At 42.0% G+C, this 25,330-nt stretch overlaps 1 protein-coding gene across 5 annotated transcripts in view; it reads right to left on the reverse strand.

The window, feature by feature from the left end:
- Nucleotides 1–21,857: 21,857 nt before the first annotated feature.
- PTCH1 (patched 1) overlaps nucleotides 21,858–25,330 on the reverse strand; it is a 69,426-nt gene continuing 65,953 nt past the window's right edge. For all 5 annotated transcript variants that reach the window (XM_025282001.2, XM_025282000.2, XM_025281999.2 and 2 more), the window contains one exon: nucleotides 21,858–24,726. The gene's annotated coding sequence lies outside the window, so the exon portion shown is untranslated. The remainder of the gene's footprint in view (nucleotides 24,727–25,330) is intronic.

Consider the following 25,330-nt stretch of genomic DNA (forward strand, 5'->3'; position numbering starts at 1 on the left):
TCAGCTTCCCTGAGACTCACACAAATTAAGGCAGCAGTGAAGCGGCATGTTCATGAAACTCAAGGAAAGTGCTAGTCAAGAATTTTATATCCATCTGTGCTATTTAAACCATGCATGGGATACTGTACATATTTTCTTTCTGAAGAATAGACTAGAAAATGAGCTTCATTCAGCGAAATAACCAATGATGAGTCAGAGTTTAGTGATGGACAGGGAGGCCTGGCGTGCTGCAGTTCATGGGGTCGAAAAGAGTCGGACACGACTGAGCGACTGAACTGAACTGAACTGAGCCCTTTATGTAGCTAATTGTAGAGTTAGGAGTAAAAAGGGGGAGGGAACGTGAGAGGAAAGCATATAAAAATTATATATTCTGATAAAGTAGAGAGAATACAACTGAAAAATGGAGAACACAGGACAAATGTAGGGGAAAGCAGAATAAGACCATTGCTTGTTGTGAAAACTGGGAGTCAAAGGATACCATTGATGGGTTGGATAATAAAAGGTTCAATAGGAAAAAAGGAGTTAGGGAACTACAATGTGTGTGTGTATATATATATACACACACACACACACACACACACACACACACACATATATATATCACAAAAGGAATAACTAGAACAAAAAATTCTTAAATACAGAAAGAAACTTTAAAATGAATGTAGATGATTTTCTAAATAGTAAATAAAATATAATATACACTCTAATTATAAAATAGTGTAACAAAATTCAGACCAAACACATGTCATATTGTGAAGGTGCTCTAATTTGTCTATAAATATGAAAAGATCTTCAAATTGGCTTATAACATAACTAATTCTCTGCTGTGATCAAAAGACACACCTAAAGCATAGTGATTCAGAGTAAAAATAAAGAAATGGACAAAGATTTACCAGGCTAGTGGAAACAATAAGAATTCAAAGATTGTTATTGTGGTACAAGACAAAGTGGAATTTAAATAAAAAAGCATTAAACAAGATAAAGAAAGACAATTACTGAAGTTAAAACCATAATTCACAAAGGACTGGAACCTATATTGGAAAGGAAAATACTATAAAGACAATTATTGGAGCAATGGAGAAGGCAATGGCACCCCACTCCAGTACTCTTGCCTGGAGAATCCCATTGATGGAGGACCCTGGTAGGCTGCAGTCCATGGGGTCACTAAGAGTCGGACACGACTGAGCGACTTCACTTTAACTTTTCACTTTCATGCATTGGAGAAGGAAATGGCAACCCACTCCAGGGTTCTTGCCTGGAGAACCCAGGGACGGGGGAGCCTGGTGGGCTGCCGTCTATAGGGTTGCACAGAGTCGGACACGACTGAAGCGACTTAGCAGCAGTAGCAGCAGCAGCAGCAGCAGCAGCAGCAATATTGGAGCAATTGTCAAACCTGCAATATGTTGGACTGTGGGACTGTATTTTAGATCAAAGTGTCATATCAAAGTCAGGTCTTAGGAAATACATTCAGAATTATTAAGATGAAAAGGTACATGATGTATACAACTTACTAGTAAATGGCTAAATGTAGTAAATCTGGGTAGAGGGTAAATGAGAGATCTCTGTATTGTTTTTTGCTAAATTTGGAATTATTTTTTAAGAAAGTGAATTGTATGCATTTGTTAAAACACATCAAAAGAGGTCCACTTCAAATTTGCGCATTTTACCACATGTAAATTTTATTTTAAAAATTCCACAAATCATAAATGAATGTTGAACTCAAATTAATAGATGTATGTTTAAGTGTTTAAGGGTGATGTCAGCAATCTTAAAACTCTTAGAAAATAAGATGACTTGATGGAAAGTAAAAGCCGCTCAGTCGTGTTGGACTCTTTGCAACCGCATAGACTATATAGTCCATGGAATTCTCCAAGCCAGAATACTGGAGTGGGTACCCTTTACCTTCTCCAGGGGATCTTTTCAACCCAGGGATCGAACCCAGGTCTCCCGTATTGCAGGTGGATTCTTTACCAGTTGAGCCACAAGGAAAGCAAGAGCAAAAGATAGATGATGACTAATGTGAAAAAAGCAATACAGCAAAATGTTAATTACAGAATGCGGGTGGTGGGTATGGGTATTAATTGTATGATTTTTTTCAACTTTTTCTATATGTTTGAAAATTTTCACAATAAAATGATAGAAGAGAAAGGTAAATCGGTAGTTTGGTGCTATGGAGATTTTACAAATAACTAGAGGACCGATTAGATTTTCCACTTTTCAGCACTTTCTTTTTACTTGCCCTCTTTTAGAATCTAACACCTGGTCCAGTCACATCAGTCTTGGAAACACAGGGACCACTACTTGTGTCTTACTTGAGTCCCAATGCTCCATGGATGGGCAAATTTGTTCATTAATAGAACCAGACCTCACAAATCAAACTCCAATTTCCTTTTTCTCTAACCTAGAATAAATTAGGCCAAAATTCCTCATACTTTGAATTTACTTCCTTTAAAACATACTTTGAATTTATTTCCTTTGTGGGTGCACATGCATCTCACACACACACACACACACACACACCTGTCTTCCCTGGGTGAGGCAGAGCCAGCTCCCACTGCTGTGGAAGTCTGGTTCTGGTTTATTTTTTAGGGTAAGAAAAAGGCCATTAAAATTCTCTCTGATGGTTGAGTCAGTCCTTGTAGGGGGAGGGGAGGGATGGAGACAAGGGAAGAAATTTCCTGGTAAGCAAAGCCCCACTTAAAAATTTTCCCGTTCTTTCTTTTTGTTTCTTCTTTTTTCCCTCTTGAAGCGGCTCTCTCTGGAGTCAAAGCATTTTACAAAAACAAACCACTCCAAAGCTTTCAAGTCCAGGGAAAGCTCAAGCAAAGTTAATTAACATGAAGGTTCTCACAAAAGTTAATTAACATGAAGGGACTCACAAAAGCTGTCTGTTGGCATCTGCTCGCCTCCCATGTGCAGTGGTCCCTTTGTCTGATGGCAGACTCCAGCCCAGTCTTGCCTGCTTTGCAGCATCTCCCAGGGCCCAAGCTGCCTTCATTTCTCCCAAAGCACGTCTGCATCCTTCACAAAGTTACATGATATTCTAGGAGGCTCCTTGCTTCCATGATGAATCACAGCTGCTGTGAGAAATCCTTGAAAAACATCAGTTTTAAAAATGTTAGTTTGAAAAGGAAAAGAGGAAAGAAGTGTGGAGAGAGAGGGAAAGAGGGGGAAAAGCAAATGAGGAAGGAAGATGATAAAATCTTTTTCAAAAAAGTGCTTTGTAACAGAAAGATGATTTTTTTGTAGACAAATTAAAAAATATAGATACACACAAAATATGTCACTCAAACAATAATAATATGATGAAATAACAATATAATAAATAATAATGAAACATATTAATTAATATATAACTATCAAATAATATTACATCAATATTGACAGGCAATATTGAATACTATTTGCATATTAAATAATATAATTAAAATGTTCACCTTCCTCCAACTTTGCCTCTGTTCTCATACAAAGATACTTTTTTTCAGAAACAAGATTATAATATACCAACTTTTTGTAACCTGTTTTTTAATTGATCGATAGATCATGAACTTTTTCAGTGTCGGTAGCTATTGGTCTCTGTACGCCCTCAAACATTTTTCTGAATTCACAGATAATCAAACTGTCCCTAATAAATATGTATATAGGTTTTGGTATATCATTTATCAGCCCTCTTATGCATATACAGACAAATATACTATATGTGTGGTATTTACTGAAGAAGTCACGGGGAAAAAGGTTATATCTCTTAAAGAAGGGCTTACTATATGGATTCTTCCCTAGGAAGAACTGTACATTTTTTCAGATTTACATATTTTGAAGTTATGTATCATTTACCTAGAAATTTGATACTGGGAATGTTTGTTGGAAATACTGATTTGATTTCCTTTAGAGACTTTAAAATGTCTATTTACAACTTCCTAATGGATATGAGTCATACTGCTGCTGCTGCTGCTAAGTCGCTTCAGCCGTGTCCGACTCTGTGTGACCCCATAGACGGCAGCCCACCAGGCTCCGCCAATCCCTCGGATTTTTCAGGCAAGAGTACTGGAGTGGGGTGCCATTGCCTTCTCTGATGAATCATACTGACCATGTGTAAATCTTTCTTCATTCAGTAACTGCTGAAGTAGATGGTGATGTGCCTGCCCAGGTGTGTTCACTTGGATTTATTTACAAATTTTGACAGGTCGGAGTGATGTAGCTAAGACACAAAGACTGAGGAATGTTTGCTTCTCATTGCAGATATTTCTTATTATCATTGTCAGAATTTTTTTTAATGCTTTTTATAATTTCAAGCATCACTAAGACCACTGGGCTTGATTGCCTGGTAACTGCTTTGCTGGCTTTCATAAACAGAAGTGTTTTGAAGTGACTGGCTCAGGAAGAAGAGAGTGCTATACGTACGACAGCCTTCCCAAGCCTGAGGTGATATGGACAGGCTAGAAACAGGGTTGATTGCTTTTATTTTCCCTGGTATAGGCTGTGTCAGAAAAGTCTGCAGCTGATGACAAAAAAGTGTGGATGTAATAGGTAAATGCAAATTTAGAGATCAGAAATATTTGTAGGCAAGTCCCAGACAACAGTGAACCCAAATCTAAAAAAGTAAGAAAGACCATTCTGGATCTCGGGAAGAAGTACACTGTGGGGATTAAGAGCATGACCTGAGTTTGAATCCTGCCTTTGCTCCTCAATGGCTGAGATGGTGGTACATATAATTGTGGTGGGCCAGTGCCCTGCATCCATTCCAAGGTGAAGAAATAAAAACACTTTCCAGACTCCTTTGCAGCTAGTGGTTAGGATGTGGTTTCATCCCACCCATTCAGGGCAGTCAGAGGAAGCAGAATTGAATTTCAGGGCCATATTTTTGTGGTTTCTGGTGTTTCTCCTGGAAAGCATGGTTGTGGTGGCATGGTGCCAAGAACTTTCCAGTGTGACTGGTGGCTTCTTGATTTTAAGAAACAGAAACCCTCTTGGTAGTATGTTTCTGTGGCACTGACACTGCTTTTCAAAACAGCCCACAGCTTTCGTTTCTGGTATTCTCAATAATGCTGTTATTCTCAATCATTCATTACCTTGTAACACATCTCTTTTAGCTTAAACCTGCAAAGAATGGATTCTTCTCTTTGTAATGGAGCCAACAGAGCTGCTTAACCTCTCTGTGGTGGCTTTGGTGTGCTTCCTTGACTAGGCTTAACTGCAGTCCCCAGCGTTCTATTTCCAGTGTGTTCCTGATGAGGTTTGTTCTCTTCCAGACTTGGAGCATGGAAGGGAAGCAGTGGCCATTTTGTAGCTTGTACACACAGCTGACTCATTGGAAAAGACCCTGGTTCTGGGAAAGATTGAAGGCAGAAGGAGAAGAGGGCAACAGAATGAGATGGGTGGGTGACATCACCGATTCAATGGACATGAACTTGGGCAAACTTTGGGAGATGGTGAGGGACAGGGAGGCCTGGTGTGCTGCAGTCCATGAGGTAGCAAAGAGTTGGACATGACTTGGCAACTGAAAAACAACACCAACACCCACCTTCTCCCAGGTGTTCAATTAAACACTAACATAGGTGCTCCTGTGAAGGAATTTTGCAGATGTGGTTAAAATCCCTACTCAGTCACCTTTAAGTTCATTAAAAAGGTTATTATGGGTGGGCCTGGCCCAATCAGTTAAAAGGTTTAGGCCTTCCTCAACTTTAGAGGTTCTCTCCTGTGAACAAGTTTATGCTCATGCCTGTGGGGTTCTATCTAGCCTGCTCATGATCTTTTTTTGCTGTCTGCACAAAGAAGGACCTTGGATTTGCTTAACCAGCTTCATAATTTCATCAGTCAATTTCCTGTAATAAATGTATCGATCTGTCCATCCATAAATATATCGTCTATCTATCATTTATCTCTCTCTTTTACTGCCTCTGCTTCTCTGGTTGAACCCTAACTGATACACACTCTGAACCTTAGTTTGATTGCATCTTAGGACTTACTGTCTCACACTAGGCTTGCTCTCTAAGGATTACATGAGAGAGTGAATGCAAAGCACAGTACCTGGCAAAGATGTCAACTATTTTGCTCCCATCCAATTCTGGACATTGATTCATAGGGTGACTATAGCTTTACCAGATACGTAACCTCAAAAAACCAGTCCTCTCTCCACAGAAATGACTGCTAGTTCAAAATGATGCTTCCTGCCTCTGAATTTCTAGGTTTTGTTTACCTCTTCCTGAAGCTTAACCCCTATGTTCCTTCTAGTGTCCTTTTATCATCTGATATGGGCTTCCCTGGTGGCTCAGTGGTAAAGAATTCGCCTGCAATGCAAGAGACTGCCTGCATTGCAGAAGACGTTAGTTCGATCCCTGGGTTGGGAAGATCTCCTGGAGAAGGAAATGGCAATCCACTCCAGTATTTGTGTCCAGAAAATCCCACAGACAGAGGAGCGAGGAAGGCTACAGTCCATGGAGTCATATAGGACTTAGCAACTAAACCATCACCACCACCATCATCTGATATACTACATTATGCATCATTTGTTCCCTCCCTAGCTCCCATTAAAGTACCCAAAAAGATTGGGGTAGATACTGGTTAAATTGAATCCATCTTAGACTTTTTCATAAGCTGCATAATACTCTTTGCAAGCAAAATATGTGTGTTATTGGGATCAATGGACTCAACCTAGTCCTCCTTTCTCACTCCACCACCAACAAGCAGTGATGGGAAAAGATGAGTATATGGCTAAATTTATGGCTACTCTGAGAACCCAATGGGGCATCTCTTTTGTACTAAAGAATTAAAATCTCAGAGATTAAGTAACTCCTTAGGATGGTCATTTGTTTGGTTTTATTATTACCGCTTGTACTCAATTGCTCAGTTGTGTCCAACTCTTTGCAGCCCCATGACTGTGGCCTGCCAGTCTCCTCTGTTCATGAAATTTTCCAGGCAAGAATACTGGAGTGGGTTGCCATGCTCTACACCAGGGGATCTTCCCAACCCGGGATTGAACCCGTATCTCTTGTGTTTTGGCATTGGCAGGTGGATTCTTTACCACTAGTGCCACCTGTAAGGCCCCACATATTTTCAGATGGGACACACTCACATTCATCCTGTATATCTCTCTCCTCAAATGACGAGACATAAGGTTACCATGTGACATAGCAATTCTACTACGACATAGCCAAGAGAAATGAAAAAATGAGTCCACACAAAAGTTGGTGTAAGAATGTTTATAGCAACATTATTCCTAATCACCAAAAGCCAGAAACAACCAAAATGTTCCTCAACTGAACAATGATAAACAAAACATTGAATAGCTATACAGTGAAATCTTATTTCACCATAAAAGGAATGAAATACTGATACTGGCTACAACATGGATGAACCTTGAAACATTATGTTGAGTAAAATACCCAGTTGCAAAAGACCACATACTACATGATTCCACTTATCTGAAACATCTTAAATAGAGCAGAAGGTAGATTAGTTGTTGCTTAGGACTGGGAGTGGGGGCAATGGGGAAGAGAGAGGAGTGAAAGCTAAAGGGAGATGAAAATGTCCTAAAATTGACTGGTGATGGTTGCATAATAGTAACTATGCTAAAAACAATTGATATGTTCACTAAAAGCTGGCTTAAAACTCAACATTCAAAAAACAAAGATCATGGCATCTGGTCCCATCACTTCATGGCAAATAGGGAAATAATTGAAACAGTGACAGATTTTATTTTCTTGGGCTCCAAAATCACTGCAGATGGTGACTGCAGCCATGAAATTAAAAGATGCTTGCTTCTTGGAAGAAAAGCTATGACCAACCTGGACAGCATATTAAAAGGCAGAGATATTACTTTGACGACGAAGGTCAGCATAGTCAAAGCTATGGTTTTTCCAGTAGTCATGTATGGATGTGAGAGTTGGACCATAAAGAAAGCTGAGTGCTGAAGAATTGATGCCTTTGAACTGTGGTGTTGGAGGAGACTCTTGAGAGTCCCTTGGACTGCAAGGAGATCCAACAAGTCCATCCTAAAAGAGATCAGTTCTGAATTTTCATTGGAAGGATTGATGCTGAAGCTGAAACTCCAATACTTTGACCACCTGATGTGAAGGAAGAACTGACTCACTGGAAAAGACCCCGATGCTGGGAAAGGTTGTAGGTGGGAGGAGGAGGGGGCGACAGAGGATGAGATGGTTAGATGGCATCACCAACTTGATGGACATGAGTTTGAGCAAGCTCCAGGAGTTGGTGAAAGACAGGGAAGCCTGGGGTGCTGCAGTCCATGGGGTTGCAAAGAGTCAGACGTGACTGAGCGATTGAACTGAACTGATGTACACTTTCCGTGGGTGAACTGTATGATATGTGAATTATAGCTCAATAAAGCTATTAACAGTAAAGGAGCACAAAAAGTAAAGATAAAATTTTTTCAACAGACACATGCTATGACTTTTACATTTTAGCCAGCAAATACACATGCTTTAAGTATACCTGTCTTAAGTCCAGATTCCAGAGTCTTTCTCTAATTAAATGCTCATCAACTGATGAACTCCTGCCTAATTCATTGGCCATCACCATTTAAAAATTTCATATCCAGAAATGAGTTAATACAACTGTTATCATGGAATTTGTAGCTCTTCCTATTTATGTTACTTCTTTAACTATTCCTCATTTCTCCCTTCGTGGGTTCCTTTGCTTCCTCTGCTCCCTCTGTGGGGCACTCCCTGGGCTCCACCCTCCCTGGTTTCTCTCTATCTAACCTCTTTCTTGGCAGGTGCTCATCAACTATGGTTTCTATTCCAGTGGTTCCTGGATTGATATCTTTCTGGACCTCTGGGAATAACATCTTTTCAAGTGTTTAAATACCACTGGTTCAAAAGTAAATCCATGTCCTCCCCGACTCTGTCTGCTCCCTCTCACTCCCTCATTTCACTTGCAGACATCCATGTCCTCACAGCAGCTCACCTAGGTAGCACACTTAGCTGCCAGTCATGCTGGACTGCTCCGGCCGCACCAGACTCTTCACTCCTTCCCCAGCTGCGGGACCATGGGTGGCTGATGTCTGGGCTCATCCCTCACTGGGAGTTGCACTTGATGGAAGAAAGACAACTGGCCCTCGACCGTGCCCTTTTCCTGGCGGCAGCCTGCACCCAGTGACTGGTCAATGTGAGATGTCAAGCTCTGGCCTCTTTGCCATAATTTGAGCCAACTCTGAAAGGCCGCATCAGCTTCCATGGGAACAGCTGCCTGGCAGCTTGACTTCTGCCTCTGCTGGCGCTGCTTTCACTTTCCCAGGTTGTGACCCTGAGAGTACTCCCCAGGAAAACTCTGTACACAAATCTCCTTCTCCGAGTCTGCTTCTCCTGCAATTCAGCCTTCAACACGGTCTGTCACTTTTGACAACCCCAGTCTCTTCTCTTTTCAATGACAATCCAAAGCCTGTCACAGTGGCCTGTGAATCTGTGGTTCCCAGATCAAGTCCAATGTCATGGCTGAGCCTACATCATTTGGGACAAAAAACCCGATTCCATTAGGCCTGAGCATTAAAAGCCTTTTCAGAACTGAAAGTTTCAGGCATAGTTTTAGGTACAACTTGATCCAGGTTTGAAATGATGTAGCCAGCCTTGACTTCATTTTCTTCCTTCCTTGGCTCTGCCTTCTGCCGTATTGACTCCTCTCCCAGAAAAACTCTCTACCCCTCCCACATTTCTATGGATAGACACATCTTACATCTGCTCTTAGAAGTTTCATAGAAAGCTTCATAACACCTAACAGGTTCTAACTGGTTCATGCTCCCATCCTTGGACCAGTCACCATGGCCAGGAGATGATGCTCTTGTCAGACAGCCTGAGTCACTGATCCTGAATCCTGGGATGAAGGCAACTCTACTTGAAGCAAATAGAGATGGGGAATGGGATGCTTCCTCTGGAAGAAACTTGGTTATCCACAGAATGATTGGATGTTGGAGAACATAAACCATAGGTTGTCTCTATAGTTCCACTTCACAGCCACTGCAAAAGTTTCCTGGGGCTTTCCTGCTTCAAGATTCTCTTTTAGTGCGGTTCATCCTTCCTTCAGAGCTTGAAAACACAGACATGATCAGCCCTCTGTTCAACAGTCTTCAGGGGGGCGTCCCTGTTTTGGTAAACAGGTAAGACCGTTTTCTTTAAGCTAGATTTCAGGGTCATCTTCTCCCAACGTGCCTTACATGCAGTGCTTCTTCAACCTTCAGTAACTTAACAATCATCTGGAGAGCTTATTAAAATATAGGTTTCTGGGCCTCTATTTCAGAGATTCTGATTCAGTTATGTTGAGCTGAGGTCTGTGAGTTTACGTGACTAGCAATTTCTAAGGTTATGCTGAAGCTGCTAGTCCTGGGACCACAGTTTGAGAACCATAGCTCATGGGTAGCATTTGCTCCAATGAAACGAGCCCCTCGTCTTCAGATACACTCCAACTTTCTTTATTTTTTAACTTTACAATATTGTATTGGTTTTGCCATATATCAAAATGAATCCGCCACAGGTATACATGTGTTCCCCATCCTGAGCCCTCCTCCCTCCTCCCTCCCCATAACCACCCCTCTGGGTCGTCCCAGTGCACCAGCCCCAAGCATCCAGTATCGTGCATCGAACCTGGACTGGTGACTCATTTCATATATGATATTATACATGATTCAATGCCATTCTCCCAAATCATCCCACCCTCTCCCTCTCCTACAGAATCCAAAAGACTGTTCTATACGTCAGTGTCTCTTTTGCTGTCTCGTACACAGGGTTATTGTTACCATCTTTCTAAATTCCATATATATGCGTTAGTATACTGTATTGGTGTTTTTCTTTCTGGCTTACTTCACTCTGTATAATAGGCTCCAGTTTCATCCACCTCATTAGAACTGATTCAAATGTATTCTTTTTAATGGCTGAGTAATACTCCATTGTGTATATGTACCACAGCTTTCTTACCCATTCAACTGCTGATGGACGTCTAGGTTGCTTCCATGTCCTGGCTATTATAAACAGTGCTGCAATGAACATTGGGGTACACGTTGTCTCTTTCAATTCTGGTTTCCTCGGTGTGTATGCCCAGCAGTGGGATTGCTGGATCATAAGGCAGTTCTATTTCCAGTTTTTTAAGGAACCTCCACACTGTTCTCCATAGTGGCTGTACTAGTTTGCATTCCTACCAACAGTGTAAGAGGGTTCCCTTTTCTCCACACCCTCTCCAGCATTTATTGCTTGTAGACTTTTGGATCACAGCCATTCTGACTGGTGTGAAATGGTACCTCATAGTGGTTTTGATTTGCATTTCTCTGATAATGAGTGATGTTGAGCATCTTTTCATGTGTTTGTTAGCCATCTGTATGTCTTCTTTGGAGAAATGTCTATTCAGTTCTTTGGCCTATTTTTTTATTGGGTCATTTATTTTTCTGGAATTGAGCTGTAGGAGTTGCTTGTATATTTTTGAGATTAGTTGTTTGTCAGTTGCTTCATTTGCTGTTATTTTCTCCCATTCTGAAGACTGTCTTTTCACCTTGCTAATAGTTTCCTTTGTTATGCAGAAGCTTTTAAATTTAATTAGGTCCCATTTGTTTATTTTTGCTTTTATTTCCAATATTCTGGGAGGTGGGTCATAGAGGATCCTGCTGTGATGTATGTCGGAGAGTGTTTTGCCTATGTTCTCCTCTAGGAGTTTTATAGTTTCTGGTCTTACATTTAGATCTTTAATCCATTTTGAGTTTATTTTTGTGTATGGTATTAGAAAGTGTTCTAGTTTCATTCTTTTACAAGTGGTTGACCAGTTTTCCCAGCACCACTTGTTAAAGAGATTGTCTTTAATCCATTGTATAGTCTTGCCTCCTTTGTCAAAGATAAGGCGTCCATATGTGCGTGGATTTATCTCTGGGCTTTCTATTTTGTTTCATTGATCTATATTTCTGTCTTTGTGCCAGTGCCATACTGTCTTGATGACTGTGGCTTTGTAGTAGAGCCTGAAGTCAGGCAGGTTGATTCCTCCAGTTCCATTTTTCTTTCTCAAGATTGCTTTGGCTATTTGAGGTTTTTTGTATTTCCATACAAATTGTGAAATTTTTTGTTCTAGCTCTGTGAAGAATACCATTGGTAGCTTGATAGGGATTGCATTGAATCTATAAATTGCTTTGGGTAGTATACTCATTTTCACTATATTGATTCTTCCAATCCATGAACATGGTATATTTTTCCATCTATTAGTGTCCTCTTTGATTTCTTTCACCAATGTTTTATAGTTTTCTACATATAGGTCTTTAGTTTCTTTAGGTAGATATATTCCTAAGTATTTTATTCTTTTTGTTGCAATGGTGAATGGGATTGTTTCCTTAATTTCTCTTTCTATTTTCTCATTATTAGTGTATAGGAATGCAAGGGATTTCTGTGTGTTGATTTTATATCCTGCAACTTTACTATATTCATTGATTATTTCTAGTAATTTTCTGGTGGAGTCTTTAGGGTTTTCTATGTAGAGGATCATGTCATCTGCAGTGAGAGTTTTACTTCTTCTTTTCCAATTTGGATTCCTTTTATTTCTTTTTCTGCTCTGATTGCTGTGGCCAAAACTTCCAATACTATGTTGAATAGTAATGGTGAAAGTAGGCATCCTTGTCTTGTTCCTGACTTTAGAAGAAATGCTTTCAATTTTTCACCATTGAGGATAATGTTTGCTGTGGGTTTGTCATACATAGCTTTTATTATGTTGAGGTATGTTCCTTCTACGGAGAAGGCGATGGCACCCCACTCCAGTACTCTTGCCTGGAAAATCCCGTGGACTGAGGAGCCTGGTAAGCCACAGTCCATGGGGTCGCTGAGAGTCACACAGGACTGAGCGACTTGCCTTTCACTTTTCACTTTCATCCATTGGAGAAGGAAATGGCAACCCACTCCAGTGTTCTTGCCTGGAGAATCCCAGGGACAGGGGAGCCTGGTGGGCTGCCGTTTATGGGGTCACACAGAGTTGGACACGAATGAAGTGACTTAGCAGTAGCAGTATGTTCCTTCTATTCCTGCTTTCTGGGGAGTTTTTATCATAAATGGATGTTGAATTTTGTCAAAGGCTTTCTCTGCATCTACTGGCCCCCCCCCTCTTCCCGTGGAGAGGGGGAGGCGGGGTGGGGGGGTGGGGGAGCAGGGGGGGCGGGGGAGTGGGGGAGCAGAGGGGTGGGGAGCGTGGGGGAGCAGGGGGGGGCGGGGGAGTGGGGGAGCAGGGGGGTGGGGGGCGTGGGGGAGCAGGGGGGCCCGGCGAGGGGGGGGGAGGGAGCCGCGCTGGGGGGGGGGGGGAGGGAGCCGCGCTGGGTGGGGCGGGGGAGGGCCCGCGGGGGCGACCCCAGGCGTGGGTGGGGGGGCTGCGGCGCCTCCTCCAGCCACAGCGTGTGCCCAGCTCCGCTTCCTGCCCCAGCCTGGCTGACCCAGCCCTTAGAGCCAATCCTTATACCGAAGTTACGGATCCGGCTTGCCGACTTCCCTTACATTGTTCCAACATGCCAGAGGCTGTTCACCTTGGAGACCTGCTGCAGATATGGGTACTGCCCTGCGTGAGATTTACACCCTCTCCCCCGGATTTTCAAGGGCCAGTGAGAGCTCACCGGACACCACCAGAACCACGACGCTTTCCAAGGCACAGGCCCCTCTCTCGGGGGGAACCCACTCCAGGGCGCCCTTCCCCACTCCAATTTTCTTATCCTTTGGGACTTAGTCTCTTCCTTCTGTTGATAATGCCCTTCCCATAATCTCTGTCTGCTGAAATTCTATCCTTCCAGGCCATATTCAAATGCCTTCTTCTCTAGGACCTCTTTCCTGATCTATCCCTTTGTGCCCCATTTTGCTTAATTTATTCCTTTTAGAAAAATGAGTCGTTGTATTATATATTATAATATGCAATTGTTTATATCTCTTAATTTATCTAACATTTGTCTTTAAAATATAAAAAAGTTTGTTCCTTTTTAATTTTATTCTGGATAATTATAGAAATGTTTGCCTCAAAAAATAGGAGAAAATAAAAACACAAAGTCATTTTGAGGACAATCAGGGGAATTTGAATATAAATTAGGTATTACATAATATGAGCGAATTATTGTTAATTCTGTTTGATGTAATAATAGCCAGGGTTGTTAGATTTTAAAAGTTCTTCGTTAGAGATGCTTATGAAAATATCTGCATGTCAAATGGCGTATTGTCCGAGCTTTGTGTTTAAATACTCCAGTAAACAACCAAAAATTGGAGGAGGATAGACAAAAGCTAATTGGGGAAATAGATGAATGAATTGTTGGAATAGAGATCATTTTATGCTATATTTGTGTGTTGGAAAATTTTCCATAGTAAAGCAAAAACAAATAAGCACATATATGTGTCTTAACATTTACACACATACACACATACATAGAGAAATCAATTTTAAGGTTCTTCAGTTCAGGGATTGTGGTCATATTTTTTTTCAGTACTGCACAGACTATAGAACAGTGCCTGGATCTAGATAGGGTGCTATACCTAATAACTAGCTGTGAAAAGAACAGTAGAGGTAAACAACAGCAATGGAAACAGTTTCCGTAAGTAGTGCTTAAGCCTTGAGGCTCAGGAGTCCATTACTAATTCTCCTTCCTTGCATTGCAGCCCTGGCAAGTCTTTTAACCTCACAGGGGTCTTAGGGTTCTCATCTGTAAAACAGAAGTAATTAGAGTAGTTACTTTGTAGAGTTCATTTGTTTAACATATTCTTTGCTTAAGGGAGAACTGTGTTTTAGGCACCCTTGTAGCTGTTAGGGGTACAGTTGTTGTTTGGGCACTAAGTCGTGTCCAACTCTTTGCAACCCCATAGACTGTAGCCCACCAGTCTCCTCTGTCCATGAAATTCTCCAGGCAAGAATACTGGAGTGGGTTGCCATTTTCTTCTCCAGGGGATCTTCCTGACCCAGGAATCGAACTCTCATCTCCGACATTGGCAGGTAGATTCTTTAGCACTGAGTCATCAGGGAAGCCCAGGAATACCATAATGAATATCATAGCCAAAAATTCCTTTCTTCAAAGAGGTAACAGTTGGCAAAATATACAAGATGTTGCTGTGTTGTGCTTAATCACTCAGTGGGGTCTGACTCTTTGTGACCCCATAGTCTGTAGCCTGCCAGGCTCCTCTGTCCATTGGGATCCTCCAGGCAAGAATACTGGAGTGGTTTGCCATGCCCTTCTCTAGGGCAGCTTCCCAACTCAGGGATCGAACCTAGGTCTCCCACATTGCAGGCAGATTCTTTACAGTCAGAACCACCAGGGAAGCCCAAGAATACTGGAGTGGTTAGCCTATCTCTTCTCTAGGGGATCATCCGGGCCTAGGAATTGAACCAGGGTCTCCTGCATTGCAGGCAGATTCTTTACCAACTGAGCTACCAGGGAAGCCCATAGAGGATGTTAGAAAATGCTAAATGCTGTGAAGAAATTAGGCAGAAAAGGGAAATGGGGTGTGCTGGGGTAGGGGTGGGGATTGTATTTGCAATTTTATCCTGGATTCTTGGGCAGGGTCCCTGAATAGGTGACATTTCAACAAAGACCCGGATTTGATAGGGAGATAGTAATGTGTCTATCTGGGAGATGAATGTCCAGTCCAGGAGGAAGGGAGAGTAAGTGCAAATGTCCTGAGGCAAAATAGTGCCTGGGGTGTTTGAGAACTAGCAAGTAGCAGCATCATTTGTCTGCACAGTGGCTTTGGTGTGGAGGCATCATACCCTAAATCAGAGGCAGCACACTTTCTGTAAACGGCCATATAGCAAATAGTTTTGGATTTGTGGGCCACGTGGTTTCTATCACAATTACTCAACTCTGCCATTGCAGCATGAAAGCAGGCATAGACAATACACAAATGAATGAACATGTCTGAGTTCAATAAAACTTTATTTACAAAACAAGTGGTGTCTGGATTGGGTCTGCGGGCCGTGGTTTGCTGACTCTTGCTCTAAATACATCTTTCATTCTAAGATTTTGGAAATGAAAGGAAGATGAAAAAAGAAACACATAAAACAAAGTTACTGTTTCTTTATAATTCATCTCACTTTGGTTTTAGAGCACCACCACCTCTGTCAAAAAATTCCTTTGGTGTATGGTGTGGAATTCCTTTCATGGCCTCAGCTCTGTTTATATCTTCTAATTCAGGCTTTGCCTTTTCCTCCTCTCTTAATTCACCTTCATAATTTCTAATTTCACTGCTGCTTCACTCCCTTCCTCACTGCCCTAGCCTTCTCTCTTCCTCACGTTTTCTGTTTTTATTTGCAGTTTAGCACTCTTTCCTGTTCATTTTCAGTCCTTCTTAGTGTCATATTTAATGGGTTTGTTCGGTGAAATAAATTAGGACCTGAAACATATTGAGCAAGAAACCGTGGTTTTATTGCTAATGTCACTGCTACCCAGGGTGGAGCTCCACTGTTAGCATCTGTACTTTGGATAGACTTCTGTTGCCCTTGATGCTGAGAGTCTGACTCCACTGAGTGTTTGAGGGAACAAGCTTCTTACGGGAGGGAGAATGAGAGTAGAGAGGAGTAAATTTGGAATGGGTCAAAGTTGACAGGTCAGGGCTTACCCAATGGCTCAGTGGTAAAAAAATCGTCCTGTAGTGCAGGAGCCACAGGAGATGCCGGTTTGATCCCTCAGTTGGGAAGATCCCCTGGAGGAAGAAATGGCAACCCACTCCATTATTCTTAACTGGAAAAAATACCATGGACAGAGGAGCCTAGTCAGCTACAGTCCATAGGGTTACAAAGAGCTGGACTTAGCGACTGAGCATAAGCATGAGCAAAGTTGATGGGCCAGGACTTCCTATGCATGTGCATATGTTTGGGCAAGTACATGGAAACATGATCTGTGTTTTGCAGTCCAGGGTGGATGCAGGCTATGCCCTCAGCAGTGGAAGAATATAGGCATCCTCCCTTACTTACACTTTGAAAAGTCTACTGTAATTGAGTATGCCTTATGATTACAGGCCATTAGAGACCATTAGTAAATGAACTATGAGATTTCAATCATGAAATGCAAACTCTCTTGTGAAATGCAAACCTAGTTTCACATATTAATTGCTTCTAATTACAGAGGAACATTTTAGCCAATTAGCTTTTGGAATTTAAGTGTAATCAGAAGGATAATTCAAAGATTTGCTAATTGCTTCCCCAATTGCAGCTGCTTACATTTAGTGCAGACATAAACTCTGTGTGCATGGTTATGCATGTGCCCACAGATGGTGACTGCAGCCATGAAATTAAAAGACGCTTACTCCTTGGAAGGAAAGTTATGATCAACCTAGATAGCATATTCAAAAGCAGAGACATTACTTTGCCAACAAAGGTTCGTCTAGTCAAGGCTATGGTTTTTCCTGTGGTCATGTATGGATGTGAGAGTTGGACTGTGAAGAAGGCTGAATGCCGAAGAATTGAGGCTTTTGAACTGTGGTGTTGGAGAAGACTCTTGAGAGTCCCTTGGACTGCAAGGAGATCCAACCAGTCCATTCTGAAGGAGATCAGCCCTGGGATTTCTTTGGAAGGAATGATGCTAAAGCTGAAACTCCAGTACTTTGGCTACCTCATGCGAAGAGCTGACTCACTGGAAAAGACTCTGATGCTGGGAGGGATTGGGGGCAAGAGGAGAAGGGGACGACAGAGGATTAGATGGCTGGATGGCATCACTGACTCGATGGACATGAGTCTCCATGAACTCCGGGAGTTGGTGATGGACAGGGAAACCTGGCGTGCTGCGATACATGGGGTCGCAAAGAGTCGGACACGACTGAGTGACTGATCTGATCTGATAGTGACTGAGAGGCCCGGAACTCTTCTGTTACAGTTGTGTGGACAGCAGTCACCCATCCTTTTGAAATTATCATGTGAAAGAAATGCAGGTGGAATGAGGGCAATAAGAGAGAATAAGAATGTTAGATGTTCTAAATCTGACTTGACGGCTGAAGATGTTGGTTTGTGTTAGATGTGTCATGATGTCTCCAGATTTCTTGGATACAAGATGACAATGGACTCATATAGCTTTAGTCTTCTGCGTGTGCTTGCATGTGTGCTCAGTTGCTTCATCTGCATCCAACTCTTTGCACCCCTATGGACTGTAGCCTGCCAGGCTCCTCTGTCCATGGGATTTTCCAGGCAGGAATTCTGGAGTGGTTGCTGTGCCCTCTTCCAGGGGATATTCCTGACCCAGGAATTGAACCTGAGTCTCCTGCATTGCAGGTGGATTCTTTACCACTGAGCCACAGGGGAAGCCCTGGTATTCCATGATTCATGTCCAGCTCCCAAGATTCATGATAACCTGTCATGATTCCATGGAAGGTGGGATCTGTACAGGAAAAGGTAAAGCATCCACTGGTAGAAGGGCCAAGTGAGCTTATCAACACTGCAGCAGTCAGAATATGAGTGTTATGGTCTGGACACTGCTCTTGTAGCCTATGGGTGTTCTAACCATCTCTTGACAATTTCTTCCACCCAAACTTTTTCATACCCCTCCCTTATTTTCATGGTTTTTCCTATAGGGTTGGCCTTACTTTCTGGACATCTGAGTGGGTGCCTCTTCTCTCTTCTCTCTCTTCTAATTATGGAGGTAGTTCTTTTCTCTCTCAACTCAGGGCAGGGGGCCTCCTGCTTTTCTCTGTTCCTGCCTCATCTTGCTCCTTCTCTTGCTCAAAGGAGACTCTCAACAGGAGTCCACCTACCCATGCTGCTGATTGAACTTTGTAATTAGAAAGATTATTCTTTTGGCATCTCAGGCTAAATGCTGCAACCCTCATTATTATATAACAACTCACCAGTCAGAACTTGCTCATCAATTTCTCTTCCTTCTATATTTTTTTATATAAAAAAAAGCTTTTCTTTTTTTTTCTACCACCCCTCTTTCCACAAAATACAAGCTGTTGTACATTGTGTACAGAGATGGTGCTGTTGACAGAGGTATTTCATGGGCTTACTTCAGTGTGAACTCTTAATTTGGCTTTGTTTTTTGCCCTGTTGGTAGCTTACATCACACTTCTATACCATCAATCCTGTGGATAGGAAGGAAATGAATGAAGAGAACATTTTCCAGGGAAAAAAAAGGATGTAAAGGGATTTAACTGACTTTGAGAAAGATCTGGCTGTGGTTGCTTCTTCTTGACTCTGCTTGCTGGGGTGTCTCATTCTCAGGCAAATGCTGCCTCTACAATGTGGTTCCCTTCACAGCATCTCGGCTGAAAGGTCTCATTACTTTTGTCCAAAGAAAGGAAATCCCTAAGGAGAAGGCATAAACCAATGATAATAACACTGCCATGTAGAATTTATTGCTTTGGCCACATCAAGCTGAGTTGGGGGTATCTCTATTGGTCACTTCTTTTTGTAGCAGAGTTCCCTGGGTTCCTCTGTTTTCCTGAGGTCCACCATGTTCCCAACAGACCAGAATGTCCTTTCAAGATCCTTATTATGGCAGTTATTGTCATTTCTTAGCAGGGAACCTATGCAGAAAAGATGTCAAACATGCCTTCCATATTGACAACGTGAACAATTTAACAGATTTGTGTTCAAGGCATGTTTTCATTAGGTGCAGCCTTCATTAAAAGTAATTAAAACTTGGCAAATATTCTTTTTGGATGATTAATAGGCCATCTCCACTTCTCGTTTTGGGAGGTCAATTGCCAGTTACCAAAAATGAAACACCTGCCTTTACATCAATGTGGCTGCTGCCCGAAATTTAGCAGCATGCAGCATTCCCGAAGCTGTTAAATATGTCTGTCGTGCCAAAAAAAATGGGGCCTTATGTTTACCTAAGTCCTGAATAAATACGGTGGATTTGGGGACACAAATCTGATTAAATATTAGGCCAATATGAAAAACTAAGTTAGCTGACTTAGGTATATGTAATTTATAAAGAATATAAAATTAGATGGCAGTGAACGGTCATTTTAGTGGTATAAAAAAACACATCGAAAAGAAAGTGTCTCTCAATTTGAATCCCAATTAATGTAATTAGTCTTTTACATGCTCGATTTCAGGGAGTACAGATTCCCCATGACTTCTGAATGAACCAAGCGAGCATTTTGCATGAACTTTACCCCTGAGGTAGGAAGATGAGATTATATAAGATAGAAAACGCTGCTTAATACTTCATGATTTCCCCCAGGTAAAGTATCCATTAAAGAGGACATTGTATTATCCCTTGGTCAGTTTACTGTACGCCTGAAAACCTTTCCCTAGCTGCTCTCACACTGCATACATGAGCGGGCCCATGTTGCCCTGGAGGCCAAAAGGTGGTGATTGAACCAAACTCAGTGTGAGGTCGAGGTTGTTTCTGATTCTTTCAGTTGACTCTTCCTGTCCCCTCTGGTCCAGACCTCTTCACAACATTGTTTTCAACCTTCAGAAGTCTATGAGGTATACATGTGTTCTGTGGCGGATTCATTTTGATATTTGGCAAAACTAATACAATTATGTAAAGTTTAAAAATAAAATTAAATTAAAAAAAATAAATAAAAAATTAAAAAAAAAAAAAAAGAAGTCTATGAGGGACATGCATTTATATACAGATAAGGCCACAGAGGCCCTGAAGTTTCAAATGACTTGCCCAAGTCAGTGGGTCAGCTGGAGCCCTCTTGGTGGGAAGGGTGGGAGAGGGTCTGGCCTGGCGTGGACCTCTCCTTTCCCCTGGCCTGTTAGGTTATCGGCCCCCAGCCTCCACTGCCCCATGGCTGCGGCAGAGCACTGAAAAGGGAATTCGTCTTTTGACTCTCAGGCACAAACGCAGAGTTCACAGGCCTCCACTCTCCCACAGACGAACATGTGTTTTTGTGGAAAGACCACACAGAGTCAGGATCCCTACGCTGCTTCCAGATCTGGCCTGCATTGGCCATGCAGCCCGAGTCAAATTATAGAACCAAGGCCACATTAAGCTGGAAGGAATTTAGAGATCATCTTCGCTGGTGCATCAGAACCACCAGGACAGCTTATGAAAGCACAGATTCCTGGGCTTCAGTCCCAAGATTCTGACTCAGTAGGTCTGGGGTGGCCCTGTAGATCTGATTTTCTAGTAAACTTCCAAAGCATGTGAGTGCTGCCGATCCAGGCACCCCACGTGAGCAACGCTGGGCTATGGTAACCTTAAGATAGGTCAGCAAATGCTTTCTTAAGGGCCAGTTAGTAAATATTTTAGGCTTAGCAGGCCATATAGTCTGTGCTGCAACTATTCAACTCTGCTGATGTAGCTGGTAAGTGGCAGTGGACAATCTCTACATGCGTGGGTGTGTCTGTCTTCTGATAAATCTTTATAATAAACAGGCGGCCCACAGGCTGTAGTCTGCTGACCCCTCACCATATGCTGATAGTAATTTGAGTTCTTCCCACCACTCCCTGCTTTCAGCTGTAAAACGGGGATGTTATTTCTAGTCTTACTTTTCTCCAGCCCTATGATGAAGAAAAATGGGTTGCAAAGAGTTGGGTACGACTTAGTGATTGAACAAGAACATGATGAAGACAGAGTATAATCATCTGATAAATACTCAGAAAAAATACTTTGTATCATGTTCAATCAGTCCCATATTGTTAGCTATACTGTTGTTAAATATGATATCTTCCTTTAATAATCATTAAATTGGATTTATAAATATTCCCTCTATTAGGCATCACACACACACAAAAAATTTTAAAAAGGCTAAGAGATGACAGTAGGGATCATTTTGAAGGGTAATTTAGGAGGTTTCCTGGTGACAGAAAATAAAAACGTACAACTCCTCCTACATCAATAATTCCTCCATGAAGAATAAAAAATGAGTATTTAACGAGGTTAGTTGGACAAAAACAACAAAGTTTATGATGACCTGACATGCTGGCTTTGTAAGATACTCTAATTAAAAAACATTCCACAAACAAAGACATAACCAACAAGTTATATTATTTTTTATTCATGTTAGAATTTCTATCAGTGTTTGAACATTAATATTTAGAGAGTTTGTACATTTTTGCCTTCCGAGGTTTAAAATGAGAACCACACTAGGTCACAAATTGTAACTAATACAACACATTCCACAACTGCATGAATATTCACTCAATCTCACTCTCTTAACACTGTTAAGACATCTTCTTTTCCTTGCTGTACTTTACAATGAAAAGTGTGCCCCACTCATGTCTCAGCAAAGTTCCAGACATTATGGATTCATCACATATAAATTCTTTAAAAATATACTTCTGTCAAAAGACTTGATGACTACTATGTACACTACAAAAATAAATTTTCATATAAATAAATTATATGGCATACTTTTATCTTTGTAATTGAAATGACACAAACCCATTCCTGCCAAAATTGGCAGACAATGAGACCCAGTTTGAATATTTCCTTTAAACTCCTTACACTAAAACCTACCATGAGTCCTTAATGAAAATGTTATATACTCTGAACTATTTAACATTAGTAAGCACTCTATACAAATAAAAATTCTGTTCAAAAGTAAAACATAGCTGTAATAGTGTTTCCAATAGAAATAAAATCCCTGCATTTTTCTGTTATAAACTGGCATGACAAATACTGTAGGAAAACATTCTTATGATACAAAATTATAAATATCAGCAAAGATTTAAAAAAAAAATTAAAACATCCAAATGAACAAACAAGACAGACAAAATAAAACTATTTTATAAAAGAGAGAGAGAAATTCTGGTTGTCTGCCAGCCCCCGAGTTCTCCCTTTGCCAATGTGACTATCGGAGAAAGTTCTATGCTGTGCAGAAAGCAGGGGCCAGGCAAGCAGTCACGCACCACACAAGCTGGGCTCAGGAAAGGAGCGAGGCATGCCTCGAGCCAGAGGGAAGCAGACCTCTGCATTCTGCATCATCTCTCTCCTGAACGCAGGATATATGTTTTCTGAGCAGAGCCTAGTGTTAGGTAGACAGACAGTGTAGCTGACAGAGGCACCGACGGTAGCAGTGGGGCCCCGGGGCCCCTGGCATAGTGACACATACATCTGGCAGCCACGGTCTAGTGGCGAGTTTGAGAGTCTGAGGTCACTACCCTGCTGGTACTATTGGGGGCTGCTGCCTTTCGATGAACATTTTCCATGTAAAACAGGAGGCATAATGGGAGCTGCCATTTGTGCACTCCTACAGTAGCTTAGTCTGGGTACCAAGTGCTTCCCAACACTTGCTGGTCTCTGGCTGAGAGCCCAGGAAGACCAAACCTCAGAGCAAGGCAACAGAATTCATATGGAAGCAAATCTTTTAAAATAATGCCTGGTTGAGAGACATGTCTCTATATACATTCTTCACTGGGGGGGAGGGTGATACGCCATTAGCATCTTCCTAGTCTTCAATAAACGTACTAATGATGGTGAGAGGAGGGAGGTGAGCTACTTTAGGAAGCGTGCACCTATAATGTTAGTATTAACAAGTGGAGAATCATCCTTCTGAAGCTCATATCCTGTAGAATTTCTGACTCCGTACCACCATATTGGATGCTCACTATATAAAGAGGATGCAAACAAATCCAGAAAGCCCCAACCAACTGTGCAATTTAGCAAGAGAGGGAGTTTAAATTGTAGGGACTCAAAACATCATCTCTGGGCTAATTGTAGACCCAGAATTAAGAGGTCGTTGTCTCCAAAAGACTTCTAATCCACTCTTAAACTTGGGTGGTGGTGGTGGTGGTGGTGGGGTGGGTGTGTGGGTGTGTGTGTGTGTGCGCGTGCACGTTATGTGTTGGTTCCAAGAGAGGTATAATGAAGGCTGCATACTTAGAGGATATGCTCACAGCCCAGCTGAGGCTCCCCACGAGGCAAGTTTTCTAGGTTTTAATACCAATGAAGATGAAGAGGTGTGAACTCTGTACCCTGAGGTTCCAACATACACCACAATGGTCCATGCAAAGGAACTCATCTCCTCTGAAGCATGAGTTGGGGTGTCTGGATGGCAGCCAATGATCTTAAGAGATGCCCTGAACTTGAAGCGAATCTGGCAAAAGGATAAGGCGATGTTTAGGGCTAGCCCTCCACCACCACTAGCACTAGAAATATCCTGACTCTTCGGCCTAAGGTAGAGCCCACCAAGGTTACAGACAGTAAAAAGAAACAAACAAACAAAAAAATCACAGTACAGTACATTAGGAAATCACACACGTGTTCACACACACAGCCAAACAGGAGAATCGCACCCAACTACACCTAGAGAAGCCACCGGGGTTAACGTGCTTTCTTCATATCTGCTCATTAAACAACAACAAAATTATCACGCATAGCGTGTTTGGAAGTTAACAGTAACATTTCATACTACCACAGGGTTGTGATATGCAAATTTAAAATATTTTAAACAGAAACCTTTACAAAATAATCCTATTACATAAGCAATATTTGCATAGAATTATACAGGTAAATTATACAATATTTAAGCAGCAGCAACAATATGCTGAAATTTAAGACTAAGTTAAGCTTGGCTGTGGCACAGAGACCAATGTACACACAGGGAGGGCCCCTCTGTGATCCCCCCACTGCCCACTCTGGAGGCAGGAGTGGGGAAACCCCAGTAAATCACACTACTTTACATCCATTCCTTCGTATGTTACATATGTGTACACCTCTTAAATATTTATAGAAATATTTCACAAAATAATACAATCGGTTACAGTAACGATGAACTGCTCTCTGGCACAGCACACCTTTCTAATTCCGCGTTTCTCTTCAGGCAGTTCTGGTGGGGTGGGGTAGGGGTAGGGAGGGGATTCCAATCTTTGGCCTCTTTGCTTCAGATTTTACTCACCCTTTAAAAGAAAAAAGGAAGTCAAATAAAGTAACAGGTCTATGAGTTCATATTTATAAAGCACAAACACAGGCAAAATGAGTCTGAGGTATAGAAATCAGGATGGTGGGGGCTGGGGTGAGGGCATGAGGGGCTTCCAGGGGCAGATTATGATCCCTTCCTTGATCTGGGGGCTGGGGACAGGGATGTGGTCATTTTGTGACGTTCGTTCATCAGACATAGCGCTATATGGCATTAGAAGACGGAAAAAGAGGTGAAGGGGCAGCGATCAATATTATTGTTGAGATGCACCAACACCACCCCCCTCTAAAAACCTACAGTAAGTGAAGTGAGAAGTGAAGTTGCTCAGTCACGTGCGACTCTCTGCGATCCCATGGACTGCAGCCTACCAGGCTTCTCCATGGAATTTTCCGGGCAAGAGTACTGGAGTGGGTTGCCATTTCCTTCTCCAGGGGATCTTCCCGACTGGGGGTTTGAACCCAGGTCTCCCGCATTGCAGACAGACACTTTATCCTCTGAGCCATCAGGGAAGCCCAGTAACGGACAGACCCAATTTAGAATTCCACTGATTCTCCAAGGATGACTAAGCTTGAACAGGAAGCCCT

Source organism: Bubalus bubalis, chromosome 3 (assembly GCF_019923935.1).
Source record: "Bubalus bubalis isolate 160015118507 breed Murrah chromosome 3, NDDB_SH_1, whole genome shotgun sequence".
NCBI classification, from domain to species: domain Eukaryota; kingdom Metazoa; phylum Chordata; class Mammalia; order Artiodactyla; family Bovidae; genus Bubalus; species Bubalus bubalis.